We start from the raw sequence: 17,377 nt of genomic DNA on the forward strand, positions 1-17,377 counted from the left end.
AGAAAGTTTTCAAAGAAAGATGCAAGAGGCTGAAAGCCTTAAAAGTGCTAAAGGAAAAGAGGTATTAAAAGAGGAAAAGAGAGAGTCTACGGCTAAGGGTTCCAACATCCTTCTTTCACTTTCCGATTTTCAGCAAGAAGTTTGTGACCTAGATCATCAAAACGGGGGTATTTTATGTTGTTATGCAAAGATTTATTTCATTCTAATAAAGATAATCTACTCACTAATTTTTGCATTCCCTTTGCTAGGATGTTTGAAAAGATGAAGGATGTATACCCGGAGGAACTATCAGAAGAACTACCGTCTATTCTTGGGATAAAGCATCAAACTCACTTCATACCTGGTGCTTTGATTCCAAATCATCCTGCGTATCGGTGCAACCCAGATGAGAACAAGGAGATTCAAAAACAAGTCCAAGAACTTCTTGAGAAGGGATGGGTTCGGGAGAGCTTATCACCATGTGTTGTTCCTGTTATCATTGTCCCCAAGAACGATGGAACTTGGAGGATGTGTGTGAATTGTAGAATGGTGAATGGGATTACAATTAAGTATTGACACCCAATCCCATGCCTTGATGACTTGCTTGATGAGATCAATGGAGCGAGAATCTTATCCAAGATTGACCTTCGGAGTGGATACGACCAAATTCGTATGCAACCCGGCAATGAGTGGAAAATGGCATTTAAAACTAAGCTAGGTTTGTACAAATGGTTGGTAATGCCATTCGGTCTAACTAATGCTCCTAGTACCTTTATGCGTTTAATGAATCATATTCTACGTGCTTTCATCGGTAAATTTTTTGTAGTCTACTTTGATGATATTCTTGTCTAAAATAAAAATGAAGAGGAACATGTGGAGCATGTGCAACTCGTCTTTCAACGGTTAAGGGAAGAATAACTCTATGCTAATTTTAAAAAGTGCATATTCCACACTAATGAAGTTGTTTTCCTTGGGTTTGTAGTTAGCGAGGATGGCTTGAAGGTTGATGAAAAAAAAAAGTAAAGGCAATTAAAGAATGGACACCTCCAATGAATGTGGGAGAAATTAGGAGGTTTGGGAATCTGTGGATTTTTTCGGAGGTTTGTGCCTGGTTTTAGCTTGATCGCTGCTCCTCTAACGTCCTTGCTCAAGAAGGGGGTCCCTTTTAAATGGGAACAAGCACACCAAGAAGTGTTTAAGACATTGAAGACAAAGCTTACTCAAGCACCAGTACTTGCGCTACCAAATTTTGAGAAGACCTCTGAGCTTGAGTGTGACGCTTCGGACAAAGGCATGGGTGCAGTTTTTCTTCAACAAGGTCGACCCAAAGCCTATCATAGTGAGAAATTTGGAGGGGCTGCTCACTTACTCTACATATGACAAGAATTGTATGCAGTTGTACGGGCTTTAAAAATATAAGAACAGTATTTGATGCCGCGAGATCATGAGACCTTGAAGCACTTGAGGGGGCACTACAAAAAAAATTGGAAATTGCAATGGAATATTGCTACGGAATACAATCTATTGCAAAATTGCAATGGAATTTGCTAAGCAACAAAGAAATAGTTTCAACTGTGATATGTTGTGAGAGAATACTACAAAAAAATAGATTTGTCACAAATATTTTTGAAATTACACAAGAAATATAATATTCCGTTGCAAAATTGCAACGGAAATAGCAACATATTAAATTTGTTGCAGATTTCCCAAAAATTATGCAACGAATAAAATATTCTATTGCAAAATTTCGATGGAAATAGAAATAGATTGAATTTGTTGCGGATTTCCAAAAATTGTGGAACAAATATAATATTCCGTTGCAAAATTGCGATAGAAATAACAGCAGATTAAATTTATCGCGGAGTTCAAATTAAAAAAAATATATATATATATATTTTTTAATTTTATAATTAATTTAATAATTATTATTTTTTAATTTTTAACTTAATTTTTAAAATTTTAATTTTTAAGTTAATTTTTAAAATTTTAATTTTTAATAATTAATATATTTATTTATTAAATAATTTTAATTTTTTATTTTTTATATATTTTTATTAGTTTTAATGTTTTACCACATATTGAATCTGCCCTAATTCTCACTCACGCTCCTCACTCGTAATCAAGCTTCTCACATTGCTCACCACAAAGACATTTCAATTTCTCCGAATCGAACTCCCCCGATGCTCGCCGCCGATGATCTGCTCTGACGTCGCCCATTCCAAGTAGCACAAAAAAATCGACTTGAGGCATGAAATCCTCTTCTGCGTGGTTCAAAGAGGCATACCTGACGTTTGTTTGGTAGGTTTGGATGGCTCTATTTATATTTATTTGGAGGATGTGGTTTGTTTTATATTCAAAATATCTTTGTTTATTTTGTAGAAACATGTAACGATTGTGAGAGGAACTCTATCATTGAGCTGATTTTCCAAGCATTGCAGCTAAGCCAATTTGTCTTTCCTGCAATTTCATCCCAATCGAGGAACTCTAGGAAACATCATAGTTCTTATATACTTGAGGAGTATTTGATTGTGGAAATCCTAACCTAGATAGCCAGTAATTCAAGAATAGTATTAGTTAGTTATATAGTTGATTGATTATATTTTTGAAACTAATAGTTTTCTTTGGGTAAATAAATATTGTTCCTTAAGATAGTTTAGAATACAAAATTTTGAGCACCATTAGACGACTATTTGTGCTGAAACTAGACAAAGTAAACACTGGAAATATATGTAATGCTTACAAATGCAGGGGGCTAGATTTAATATCAGAGAATGATTTGGCTTGTGAGGTGTTGAAGATCCTTTTTCAAGGATCTTGACAGGATCTGCATTTTATCGCTACCATTCTTTTCATTTATATGATGGCAATCTTGATTATTTAAACATTGTTTTTGCTTCATTAGAAATTTGTAGTGATGATTTAGTAAATTTGATCATAGGATCAGACTAAATGAAAGATGCATGGAAATGTTTTCAACATTCATTCAAAAAGCATACATGCGATTGTATCAGTTATCATTTATGTGATTCTTGTTGAATTAACAACAATTGATTATGGATTATTTAATTGATTATACTTCTGCATAATGATGGACTTATCATATAATATTTATGATTATTGTAGGAACTTTTGATAAAGTTTGGTTATTCTCACATTCAGATATAAATTAGCCTCTATCATACCAATCAATATCAAGTGTAATTTGCTTTCATAATACATGGAGAAAAAAGTTGTTTTCCTATGTTGTGCAATTAGTGTTGTGGAGGTATCATTTACTTTGAAGGTTCTAATATATTTCATGTTATCTGTGTTGTTTCATTTGTCATTTCTACAAAAACGGTTTTATTATGATATGATCAGTTAGATTATAATTGATGCAATGTAGAATTAATATTAATCTGGTGACTAGTTTCCACCTTAACTGGTTTCTTATATATCATTACTAAGAATGCGTGGAAATATCTTATTGATTTTTTTTTAATTAACTTTGTTAGAATCGATTTGGATAGCTAAAGCTAGATTGAGCATATAGTTCTTAACATGATTTTGTATTTTGGATGCAAATTTTTAATGTTTTTTTATGTGAAATGAATAGAGCAGTTGAAGGGGATTGATTGTATGCGGCGGACTTGGAAGTTCTGACACTAATATATATATATATATATTAATATTGTTATTAGCCAATCTTTCCATTGCATATGGGTAGATAGGGATAGTGCTTCATTGATATCACTACCTGTTTTGGGAACCATATGCTGCTAATGATGACTGACTGAATATCTTAAATTGTATTGTAGTTTGCATATTGTCTGTTGACCTCATTTCATTCGTAAGAAGAAACCAGAATTCTAAAGACATACATACAAACAGAGAGCCTAACAGACGGCTCTAGATAACTCAAGAATACAAGACAAGTAAAGTACTTGGAAAATGTTGCCATTTTTGTTTGTCTATTGTGTGTATTCATGCCTTGAATTGAATGCACAAATAATCTCATCTCATTTCATAGATCTGTTCTGGTTTACTGTTATTTTGTGCCCTGGTTGGGTAATATAAGAGATGAGATTATTGCAGTATATATATATGTGATTTATATTGTTTTATTTTATTTATTTTACAACATAATCAATTTACTTTTTTTAGATAAAATTCAACATTAAATGGCTTAATTAATTGCATTATGTATGTATTTATATTTATATAGTTTAGATGAAGCAACATGCATGTACAAAATATATATCTTTGTAATATTTATTTCGAGAGAGGTTATACACTACATATTACATTGTTATAGATTATTCACTTTGAAAGAGCATGAAATAATTGTAGTCACGCACAGTGGATTTTTATTTCATACAGTGGCTGCATTAGGCAATGGCTACCACCCTATGATGAAGAAGGAAGTTTGGTGTTAAACAAACAATATCAGGTCTTGCAGCATCTATAGTGTTGCTAACCAAAACAAACTTGGTTAGTTCTCTGGGTTTATATTTATTTATGCTTAAATAATTTATGTCCTAATCAATCATTATAATTTAGTCTCATTGAGCACGTATTATATAGCTATATAGAGGTATATTGCTTATGCAAGTTACGTATGAGGATTGTGACAGTCTTTTTTGTGTAATTAGTATTTGAATCTGTCAAAAATGTATTTGGGGATGAATAAGTTTTTGTTAAAAAATAATTAAATGGTTTTTATATACCTCTGTTTTGCAATTATAACATTAGATAAAAATAAATAAATAAATAAATCTAATTAGCAGTCTAAGTATTATAATTTTAAACATATAGAAGTAGTGAGTATTATGCAATGATCATAATTATTTGAAGGTCTTAATTAATTAATTAATCTTGCTTTACTTGCTATTAGTTTTAGTTAATTTTCCTTTTCAGCATTATATTTTCAGTCAGATTATCAACTTCATATGCATATCTTGATTATATATTGCTTTCACTTTAGTGCATGTGTATTTGTATGTATGTATTTAAAAATGGGTCATATTATTAGCTAAAATGAATAAAAATTGTCAGTGTCATAATTAGTTGTGTTTAGTAGTATTTAATTTTTATTCAATTCTTAGATTCTAATATTTTAAATTTTATTTTACTATTCTAAGATGTTCCTAAAATTTTTTGTAGAAGATGAGTGGCATTCAAAGGTCCTGGATGTACAATAGAATGTCTAATGGCATTCTTAATACAAAGTATATTTCCGGAGTTGAGGGTTTTATTTAATATTGTCTAACTAACCCAGACGTCACAAAAATTAATGGGAGGATTAAATGTCCTTGTAAACGCTGTGAAAACACAAGGTTTCTACCTCCTTGTTAATATGTGGAAAGCCCCGATACAAAAAGTAATACAAAAAGAAAATTGGAAAATGTGTACCCATTCGTTATATTTTTATTTTCCATTGACACCAAACTTAAACGATTATATATTTTCGCTCAGACAGCTTCTTTAATGCGGTGGCATGCAGCTCATCGACATGCTAGCTTGGATAATATGTGTCTTCCTTGCTATTTTGCGGCTTGGAAACATTTTGATACGACATATCCTTCATTCGCCTCGGAGACTAGAAATGAGAGGTTGGGACTTTGCACAGATGGGTTCCAACCATTTGGACAATCTGGGAAACAATATTCATCGTGGCCGGTTGTGATTACTCCCTATAATCTTCCTCCGAATATGTGTTTGAAGGACGAGTATCTATTTCTATCACTTGTTGTACCGGGTGGTGCTAATCCTAAACAAAAAACAGATGTGTGTCTTCAGCCATTGATAGAGGAGTTGAAGAATCTTTGGAATGTTGGTATTGAAACTTGGGATGCTTAAAGTAAATAGAATTTTAATATGCGGGCTGCCTTAATATGGACGATTGGTGATCTACCAGCATATGCAATGATGTACGGGTGGGGAACATCGGGGAAATAGCTCGCCTAGTTTGTCAAGATCAACTTAAATCTTTTTGACTTCCTACTGGTTCTAAACAGTCTTGGTTTGATACACATTGATAGTTTTTGCCCGAAGATCATCCCTATCGATGTGACAAAAAGAAGTTCAAAAAGGGGCTAGTTGATTTCATGCTGCCACCTCGACGGAGAATTGGAGTTGAGAAAATTCATGAACTTGAAAGCCATGGCTTTAGAAAGGTAACATAAATTACATCACAACACCTTCATTTGCATAACTTTCTTAATTGTTTTCGTATATTAAAATATATTTTTTGATTTGTATAAAAGTAACTGAGAAAGATGATGATGAAACAAACAAGAAGTTATGCAAAGAATGTGGATGGTGTAAAAAGAGTATTTTTGGGACTTTCCGTATTGGAAATACTTGCTCATTCGCCATAATCTTGATGTGATGCACATCGAGAAGAATGTATAAAAAATATTTTCAATACAATTATGGATGTTAAAGGAAAAATAAAAGATAATGCAAAAGCATGAGCAGATATGACAATTTTTTATGATAGAAAAGAACTTGAGTATGATATGGTTCGACAGTGCTATCCTAATGCGGCGTACACTTTGGACAAAGTCCGTCGGAAGGAGTTCTTAAATTGGGTTGAGAAGATAAAGATGCCTAATGGATACATGTCAAACTTGCGTAGATGCATAAATATGAAGAAGCCTAGTATGTTTGGCATGAAAAGCCACGATTGTCATGTTTTTATGCATAGACTTATTCCTATTGGGTTCCGTGAGTCGTTGCCTAAAAGTATATGGGAAGCAATGACTGAAACTGAGCAACTTCTTTCGGCGGCTGACATCAAAGGTGATTACGGTAAGCGATATGGAGAAATTGACCAAGGAAATTGCAATTATCCTCTGCAAGTTGGAGACTATTTTTGTCCCTGGCTTCTTTGGTAGCATGGAACATTTACCAATCCATTTTCCATATGAAGCTCGTGTTGGTGGTCCCGTCCAATTTTGTTGGATGTATCCCTTTGAGAGGTATTTTTAAATTTTCAATACAAGTTAGATAAAACTACCATTCTTAATACTTTTCTAATTGTAGATTTCTAAATCGTTTAAAACGGATGGTAAAGAATAAAGCACAAGTTGAAGGTTCCCTATGCAGTGCCTTCCTAGTACGTGAGGCATCTTTTTTTTGCTCACATTACTTTGAGTAACATGTACTAACATGGACTAGGAATGTGCTGAGGCAAGATGATGGAGGTCCAACATTGAATCGATCTACCAAAATTGTTGCTTTTAACCATCCCGTTCATTTACAAGGAAAAAGAAAAAAGGTGATTTCTAACTATGTTGGAGAGAAAAGCGATCATAAATATTTTATGTTGAACATTCCTGAAGTTGAACCTTTTATTGGGTAAGTCAAATTTATAAGTCATTCAAATTATTTGAAGATATTAACGACATTAGTTTTGGCAAAAAGTCTGAAGAGATTCTAAGGGCAGAAAATCCACAAATTACCGATGCACAATTACGTGTTGAGCTTCAAGATAACTTTGTTTCATGGTTTGTTAGATATGTAAGGGTAATCTCATAATATTTTAGGTTATAAATAATTTAAATAAATCTTGTTTAACTGTGTCACTTTTAAAATACCTATTGATATAGGCTCACAAAACGAAGAGCTTGATTGTATATTTAGAGACATTGCACATGGTCCATTGATTGAAGTTGACATTTACATTCTCTGCTTCGTAAATGGATATCATTTCCATACTGAGAATTATGGTTCCACAAAAAAACATACAACAGTGGGTTATCCATAGACGATGGTGGACTTGAATATTACGGAAAGATTGAAGAAATTTTGGAAATAGAGTTCCCAGCACTCCCAATAAAATGATGTGTTATTTTTAAATGTAATTGGTATGATCCTACGATATGTGTGGGTACAAGTATGAGCCATTTATTTTGGCAATGCAAGCATCGGAAGTATCTTACATCTCGTTTCCAAGTACAAAAAGAGACAAAGATGATTGGCTTGCAGTTTGTAAGGTTAAGCCACGCGGTTGGATTGAAATAAAAGAAGGAGATAAAAAGATGATAATTGAACATGAAACTTATCAAGACCCCACAGTACATAAATTGGGCACTGAAATGGTTAGTAATGCGAAGGATTTCAATCTGGCGGTTGTTGGTGGTGACAGTGGCATCCCATTGGTTGAGTCTGATTATTTGGATGATGAAGAGGTGTATATAGAAACAGATAAGGATGAAACATTATTATTTGAGTCGACAATGATGAAGAAGATTCTGATATGTAGTGCAAAATGATATGTTTTAAATAATTGGTATACATACTATGTTATATATATATATATTGGTAATACTATTTAGACTTATTCAATTGTGTATTAACAATATAAATGTCTCAAGGTCACGCTTCAAATCAGATGAAAAGGGATATTGTTGAGGCCCTTCGACTTGTTAGAGCCCGAGAGGGTCAGGGTGAACACCGTGATGATGCACCAGCTTATCCAGATGATGACTCAGGTATTTATGGAGAAATTTAGATATGATCATTTTTATTTATTTTTCTATTAAGGTCATTAGTGTGTGGTATATTTTAGGCTCATATGCTTTTTTTAATTTTTTCCACCAAAATCCTAACTGTGTGTTATATATATTGTAGGCTCATATGCTTTTATTTAATTTTTTCCACCAAAATTATAAATGTATGTTACATATATTGTAGGTCCACCAAAATCGTAAATGTGTGTTACATGTATTGTAGGCTCACCATCACGGGTACCTAATTCAGTTTCTATGGATGCAGAAGCTTCTAGTAAGTATTGAATGTCATAAATATAATTTAGTAATGCATATTGATATTAATTATTTATATCTTTATTGTAGGTTCCGCTCCGCCTCCAACTTCATCCACTACTGAAGCACGGTCTTCGATCATTGTTCAGGATGATGGCAGGTTTGGAATTATTCAAATTGAATGAATCTTTTTCTTTTTTAAAACATTAATTCTTATAATTTTAATATCATTAATGTTTCAGCCTATTTTGGCCACATAGTGTTACTAGTAAATTTTGTAAAGTATTTCGATCTAATGTGGATAAGGACAAAATCACGTGAAGGAAAGTTCCATCAATTACAAATGAATGGTATTGGAAAGAATTTAAGGTATGTAGGTATAATTTTTAAATATAATGTGGTTGTACTTTATTACACAGGGATATTAAAGTATTTGCATCTAACATCAAATACAGAAATATATTGTTTAGGACTCTTCAGTGGAGGGTCAAGTCAAGGAAGAGTTCAATTCCAAGGCTGTCAATGTATATGGTCAGTTGATACATGATATTAGATCTGAACGGGGGAGAAAGCCATAAGAGCAAATTGATGTGGCAATATTGGCCGAGTGGCGGAGAATTTGGTCATCTGATGCTGCAAAACAAAAATCCGATACAACAAAAAAGAATAGGCATTGTGGGAATATGATTGGTCGTGTTGAGTCAACGCACACTGGTGGCTTACGATCTTTTACAGAGTCAGCGCAGAAGCTGGTATTTCTTTGTTTAGTTATTAACATTAATTAATGTTTTTTAGGTTTAATTATTATTATTTTTTATCATTTGCAAATATTCAAGGGATGAATAAGATTGGAACCTATAAGTGGGCCCATTCTAAAGAACACAATTGCGTCACATTCATTAATGCGAAAGCAACTAAAGTAGCTATGAGTTTATTTCCATTAACGTTTTCATAATTCATTCTAAATAAAAATATTTTATTGTTTAAATTTTATTAGGGAATGGATTACTTATATTGTTAGTCATTTTGTATTTTTTGTTGTCGTGCATTTTTTATTATTAAGTTGCAGATGAATTTTAGTGGGATTCTTATCATAACTTAAATTTTTATTTGGTGTTATTATTGTGTTGGTTGGCATAGGTTTATTATTCATCTTTAGGTTGGTTGGTGGGTTAAATTGGTGTTATTATTATGTTTATGATTCATTCTAAATAAAAATATTTTATTGTTTAAATTTGTGTTGGGGAATGGATTAATTATATTGTTAGACAATCTCATTTTGTATTTTTGTTGTCATGCATTATTTATTATTAAGTTGTAGATGAATTTTAGTGAGATTCTTATCATAACTTAAATTTGTATTTGGTGTTAATATTATGTTTATTATTATGTTTGTTGTTTGTTTTGCACCAAAAGTAACCGTTTATTGATCTTAATATACTTCAAGAGCAGGAATTTTGTTTTGTATTGATTGATTGAGCTCATGATCTAAGGATTAACATAAGGCACTAAAATTTATAGATCTATTGAAATATTGACTTCAATTGGATTTGGTTGCCTCCTTCCGGGCATTTATTGGGGCATGTAAATTTTAGTGTTGCAGTCATATGCATTGCTAGTTTGCCACCATTTTGTTGTTGTTGTTGATTGTTGTTGTTATTGTTATTGTTATTAGGTAAAATTGCTTATAACTCCCCTGTGGTTTCGAAATTCTGCGTAAAATCTCCCTGTACTTTAAAAATTACATGGTACCCCCTTATACTTTAAAAAACATTGTATGAAACCCCACCACCATGAAACTTTCCTCGTGTGATAAGAAGATGATTTCCTATCTATATGTTTTGCATGGCATAGGGGGTTTTATGCAATATTTTTGAAAGTATAAGTGAGCGTCATGCAATTTTTTAAAGTAAAATGGGGATTTATGCTGAGTTTTGAAACCACAAAGTGGTTTCATGCAACATTTTTTAAGGTATAAGGGAACGTCATGCAATTTTTAAAGTAGAGGGGGAATTTACGCTGAGTTTCAAAACCACAAGGGAGTTATGGGCAATTTTGCCTTGTTATTATTATTATTATTCATTTGTATCAAGTATTTTTATGATTTTTTTGGAAAACTAACAGGGTATTCATCTAAATTATTTTTAGGATGAGGTGGATGTTGTTGAAGCACACCTGACTCAACAAGGAAATACATCATATGATCCGGATAATGTATTCCTCACCGTAGTACCTTGTGACAATAAAAATTGCATTTATGGGTTGGTGTCATTAGGTGCGACTGTTCCTCCTCGATCATCATCCTTCTGCAGCAATGGTCGTATTCCGGGCACATTTATTCTTGAGGAACGATTGACAAAGATGGAGTGTGAGTTGGGCGAGTTGAGGACAGATCTTGCCGAGGGACGTAGTCAAGGGGAAGTGATGCAACAACGTGTTACAAATATAAAGAACCAACAACGAGCCGTATACGATTTGAACTTGACCTTTATGGAGGAATTACAACGTATGGGACCACCATCCATTCATAGGTGCAAACCCGATTCAGATGGTGGTAGTGCTCCGATATCATGATATTTTATTATTAAAAGTTTTTTAGGTATGACCTTAGTTGTTTTGGTATGATATTATGGTAACTTGAACTAGATTTATACATTTTTCCGATATGTGCTACTTGCAGTACTGATACTAAATACATTGTGTGACACGGTATCGGGTGACCCGAACCCAAATATCAGCGGAGCAATCGCAACCCGTACCCGATCAAAGACATTACTTTGTTTAGAGGTTGTGAGCCGTTGATTTTTAGATTAGATGTATGGCCCATATTAGATTAGGCCTTCTTAGCATATATTCCTTATATTCTACTTGTAAAACATTCATTGTATACATTATTTAGAGAAAGTAACTACCACTTTGAAGAAGTTTCCGTCTTTTCGGAGAAATTCCAACCATCCATTGAAGTGATTCCAATCAATCGAGAGGGTTAATTTTTGAGCCTTCGGAATGCAGCTTACGTGAGAGATGGAAGAAGCATTCACAAGCCTCAAACAGTTCGTGTGGATTCATGAAGGTGTTTGCTCGAGAGGAGTATTCGTCGATTGATTCCAAATTATCCGTCGGTTCATTTATTCGATTTCATAGTTGATTCTTCTCTTGAATTGAGATTAGATGTCATGGATTTGATCCTTTCCATGTCATTGTGTTTTTGGTCTATTGACACTATTTAAATTTGAAAATTTTATATGATTTCAGTTAGTTCTTGTATCTTTGACGAGATATATTAATCGAATCATTAAATTTTATTGATTATGGAGGATTGAATTAATATTTGTTAGATAGATATTGAAAAAAAAATGACAAAAATTGAGCAAAAAAAACTGAATAGGAAATCTAGTACAAAAATTGCGACGGAATTAACAATAGTTATATTCTCTCGCAATTTGCTATTCTATTTGCAACGGATCGTGCAACATATATATTTTTTTTTAAAATGTATTGCAAAAACTTACAACAGAATTGGCAACAGATCTTTTCCATTACATTGCACTATGATAACAATATATTTCTGTAGTAAACTTCCGTAACAAAAAATTACGACTGAAATGACGGTCACTAATTCTATTGCAATTCTCTACAATGGAAAATTTTAATTGTCGCATTGGATTACTACAATAATATTTACTACAACTTCCACTTGGTCGCACATTTCGTTGTAATTGAAAGTTATGGTAGAAATTTTTTCAATTGTGACAGAATTTTTCCATTGTAATTTGTAATTTTTCTTGTAGTGAACTGAATCGAAGGCACGCACGATGGGTATCTTTTATTGATTCATTTCCATACAGCATCAGGTATAAAAAAGGGTAAGGAAAATATTGTCGCGGATGCATTCTCACGCAGGTATGCTTTAGTTTCATACGCCACTACGCATTTATTAGGATTTAAGCATGTTAAGGAATTATACCACACTTATGAGGATTTCAAAGATGTGTATTCTTTGTTTGAATTGCATGGGCATGATAAGTATTGCATACATGAGAGATTTTTTGTATTACGATAATCGACTTTGTATCCCAAGATCCTCCATTTGGGAGTTACTAATACAAGAAGTTCATGGTGGAGACATGATGGGCCACTTTGGAATGAATGCTACAATGGAAGCTCTTGGAGAGAAATTTTATTGTCCTGAAATTATCAGGCAAAATGTAGGTTATATTTCGTGATGCGTGACGTGCCTCAAGGCCAAGTCAACACTTAAGTCACATGGACTCTACATGCCTCTTCCACCCCCTCACGGACCTTGGATTGATATTAGTATAGATTTTGTATTGGGTTTACCTAGAATTGCACGTGCTAAAGATTCTATTTTTGTTGTGGTTGACAGGTTTTCCAAGATGCCGCATTTCATTCTTGTGCAAAGACAAATGATGGCCATCACATCACCAAACTGTTTTTCAAGGAGATTGTACACCTTCATATAGTGCCAAGGTCTATTGTCTCAAATCGTGATGCAAAGTTTGTGAGTTAATTTTGGAAATCATTGTGGCACAAAATTGGTACTAAGGTTCTTTCTCCACATCCTATCACCCCCAAACTGACAGACAAACGGAGGCGTTAAACTGCGTGTTGGGTAATCTCCTTAGAGTTATTGTGAATTCACATAGTAAAAGTTGGGATGAAGGTCTTCCTTACATTGAATTTGCATACAATTGACATATTCATACAGCCACAAACATGTCACCATTTGAAGTAGTTTATGGAATGAACCTACTAACGCCTACCAATCTTTTACCATTGCCTAGCATGAGTTCTTAAATGTTAATGGTAGGGAACGAGTCAGATGCATAAAGGAACTTCATAAGGATGTCAAAGAAAGTCTAGAAATATTTGCGGAGGTATATGCTAAGTATGCTAATTGCAGGCGTAAAGCTGTAATATTGCATCCCGGAGATTGGGTTTGGGTTCACATGAGGAAGGAATGGTTTCGCGCAAGGCGACGTACTAAGCTATCACCCCGAGGAGATGGGACATTTCGAGTGCATGAAAGGATTAATGATAATGCATACTGCTTGGAACTTCCGGATGAATATGGTATTAATCCTACTTTTAATATTGTAGATTTATCACTCTATGATCGAGCCGATGAGGAAGCATAACGGTTGATGGCTCAACCTTCTGAAAAGGGGAGAGGATGACATGGATAAAAAAAGATCGGGAGTTGAAATTCCACATATTCCAATCGGACAACTCTCGAGAGCTCGAGTGAAAGCGTGCATTAAAAAATTGCAAGGCTTGATAAAAAAAATTAGAGAATTGGCGCTCAACCGACGAACTGTTACAACATGCGAGGACTTGATGGAAGGCCTAGGGCGAGTTTCGTGGTTCTAAAAGTTACATTGGAGCTTGCAACGCCTCAATCAGACAACTAACGGAAAAGTTGTGCAAACCTAGGAGTTTGCTAAAATAGAGGGTTTAATATGTAATTATACAAACCTAGGTTTGCACATGATCAAGTGGGGGGGACCATCCATTGGGACCGCTAATATATATATATAATAAGCTCTCACATGCCTCTCACATGCATGGGGGGACCATTAGCTAGGTGCCACTCATTGGGAGATTACTTATACAAAACTCATCCCACATTGGAAAATTACTCCACTTGCCCCTTCCTCCACTCCTATAAATAGGACCCTTAAGGTGAATTGTAAGACACACAAAGCAAATATATTTTTATGAATATTTGATCATTTATGATCATTTCCTTTTATTGAAAGTTATGCTTGATAGCAATACTTTCTCTTTTTGTCTAATATTTCATGGAATGCAATTCCATTGCATGCTCTACAGGGTTTTGTTTCAAATTTTGGGTTTGAATATAAAGCCTCAAGTTCGTGGCAATTGGGGAAGGTGGAAGAGCTCTCCAAAGTGTTGACCGAGGTGGTGCCTTCGTAGAGGATGGTTTGATGCTAGAAGGGTATTGGGTCATGCTTACGTTAGTACTTACTTAGGTTTGCTTTTCTTTCCATTATCCTTTTTCTCTCACTTTAATCGTTCTTTTTAGTTAATTCATTCTTTTCTTGCTTAATTAGTTCTGTTTAGTTGTTTGTTCTTTCTTGATGTTTATTAGTTAGTTCCGTTTAGTTAGTTTATTTCGTGTCTTGTGTAGTTGATCAATTCGGTCCATGACAGAAAGAAAAGAATAAAACCTAGATTTTTGGTGTGCTTAGGATTATTTAGTTACCTTTAGATTGAAGAACATACCTTAGAACATAAACCATTTTATAAGGAAAATGGCTAACATATTATAAGTTTTGTGCAGTGTGATCCCAGATGTATCTTAAAATAATAGTTGTGCAAAAATTAAGCCTTTGCAAGTGCACATTCACGTGTATGTTGCAGCACTTACACATGAATAATTTCAGCTTTGTTTTCTTTAGTGAAATTTCAAATGTACAAACACGGCAATGTAGACTATACAAACAAGATAAGAAATGGCTAATTGTCTACGAATTCTGACACAATATAAACAAACTAGCTTCGCCTAAGAAGCTATTACTTTAGATGAAACAATAAAGATGTTTGGATAGTAGGTATAACTTACGATAATTGAAACCAAAAGAAATCATAAAACAGTTTCATTAATGCTGTAAGAAGAAAGACAGCCATACACTTGAATGCATATGATGCATTGCATGACAAGAGAATCCGCTTGCAACTCTAAAGTTTCCTTCCCAATTTGAGAAGATGGCGCACCAACACATCAAATTGGAGAGACAATTGAAGAAAAAGAATAAGGTGCACATACATCAAAGGACGTCGCAGCCGACAAATGTGTCAAAGCCGCAACTCCCTCAACAACAAGTAAGGGGAAAGAATTTACCATTCCTACATCGTCACACTTAAAGGTATGTATCTTGATCAATGATGGAGCTAGTTGCACCAATATTATGATTGACCTTGCAGTAACAAAGTTGGGTTTGAAAACCCTTATTCATCTGAAGCTGTAGCGAGATCAACGTTCTCAAACAAGTGGATTTGGAGTTTGAGATTCAAGGCTACAAAGACAAAGTGAGGCGTGACGTAGCCCCGATGCAAGCTTGCCATGTGTTACTAGGACGGCCTTGGAAATTTGAAGCCATTGAGTCCGAGAGAGGTTAATGAGGATCAAAAGTATTTATACAAACAATATGCGGCAGACAAAAAATGAGAAGAGAGCTCAAAGAATGGCAAGAAAGTCCTTGTAAGCAAAGATGATGAGAAAAGTAAGTGCATTCCATACACCCTTGATCCACATAAAATTTTTGAGCAAATTTCTTTCAAAATCTTCCAATCCCTCTTCTTTAGAAGCCATACATTCAAATTCAAAAAACACGAGTGGTGCGAGTAAGGGAGATGCCGATAGATCTTCTATACACGAGAGTGTGATGACTAACTTATTTGTTATTAGAAAGGAGATCAACCAACTGGAAAGGGAGTACGTTGTTTGTTAATATTCACTAAGCCTTTATATTTTTCTCATCAAGATACTAATGTTCTTCCCTCTAGCTTTGCTAACTTGTTGAAGGATTATGAAGATGTGTTTCCCGAAGAAGTACTGTAACACCCCGGTCGGCTCAAACCAGAGTGTCAGCGTCATACCACACCGGAAGGCTCATTCATCAACCACCGGTCCCTACGTTGTACCGCTAATGCTAGAATAGTGAATACAAACAACTAAATAGAGATTTAAAATTAAAGCGCATCGGCTTATCATTTAAATAAATAAAGTTTGAGTCATAAGCATAAGTTAAAGATTAGTTCAAAAAGCATTAGTTCTTAAACATTAATAATGGATTTCAAAACATTCTATAAGATAAAGTGGTTCTAATTCCCTGGATCATATGATGTGAATGCATCATTTAGATATAATAGAACCAATTTCCCTACAAACGCTTGTAGAACGAGGACCAATACAATGGTTGAGTAAGCGCAATTAATTAAAGATAAATTAATATGGTATAAGTCATGATTCACGTGTAAATGCCACAAAATCATTTGAAAAAGATAATTTGAATAAGATTACACATATCACATAAGGATAACTCACACACACGAGTCTTTTAGCATCTCCCTTATATCTCATTTTCTTTCTCAAATAATGGTGATGAACACATCATGAAGAAAACTCTACTAGGCCTTAATAAGGCCGGCTCGACCAGGTTTTTCAACCTTATTACTTCGTATGACACGTCACATAGTTACACATAACAAGCATAGGGTCACAACCCTCAAGAAAAGCTCCACAATATGTACATAAGGATTCGAAGCTCAAAATACATATAAATCAATTTCTTTATTAGTTTGCGAGGGGTGACAAACGGCTCACAACCCTCTAATCTCCAATATAACATACCGAAAGAGGATTGTACGCAATTCATCCCTCCATCACTCATAATTTTCTCTCACTTTACTCACCATCTTCTTCACATGCTCCGCAAGATCCACCACCTCTGCAAGCCGTCAGAAAGCTTCGATGCAAAATAGTCTATCGCTGAAATCTGCAGCTTCGCCGCCATCAGCTGCCATCACACCTCCAACAGCCACTGTCGTGGCCTCGATGAGACATCAGACCGGGGCCCCACCCCCTCGGATCGGTGTTTGGG

Source organism: Andrographis paniculata, unplaced genomic scaffold (genome assembly GCF_009805555.1).
Source record: "Andrographis paniculata isolate CXL003 unplaced genomic scaffold, ASM980555v1 Contig74END, whole genome shotgun sequence".
Classification (NCBI taxonomy): Eukaryota; Viridiplantae; Streptophyta; class Magnoliopsida; order Lamiales; family Acanthaceae; genus Andrographis; species Andrographis paniculata.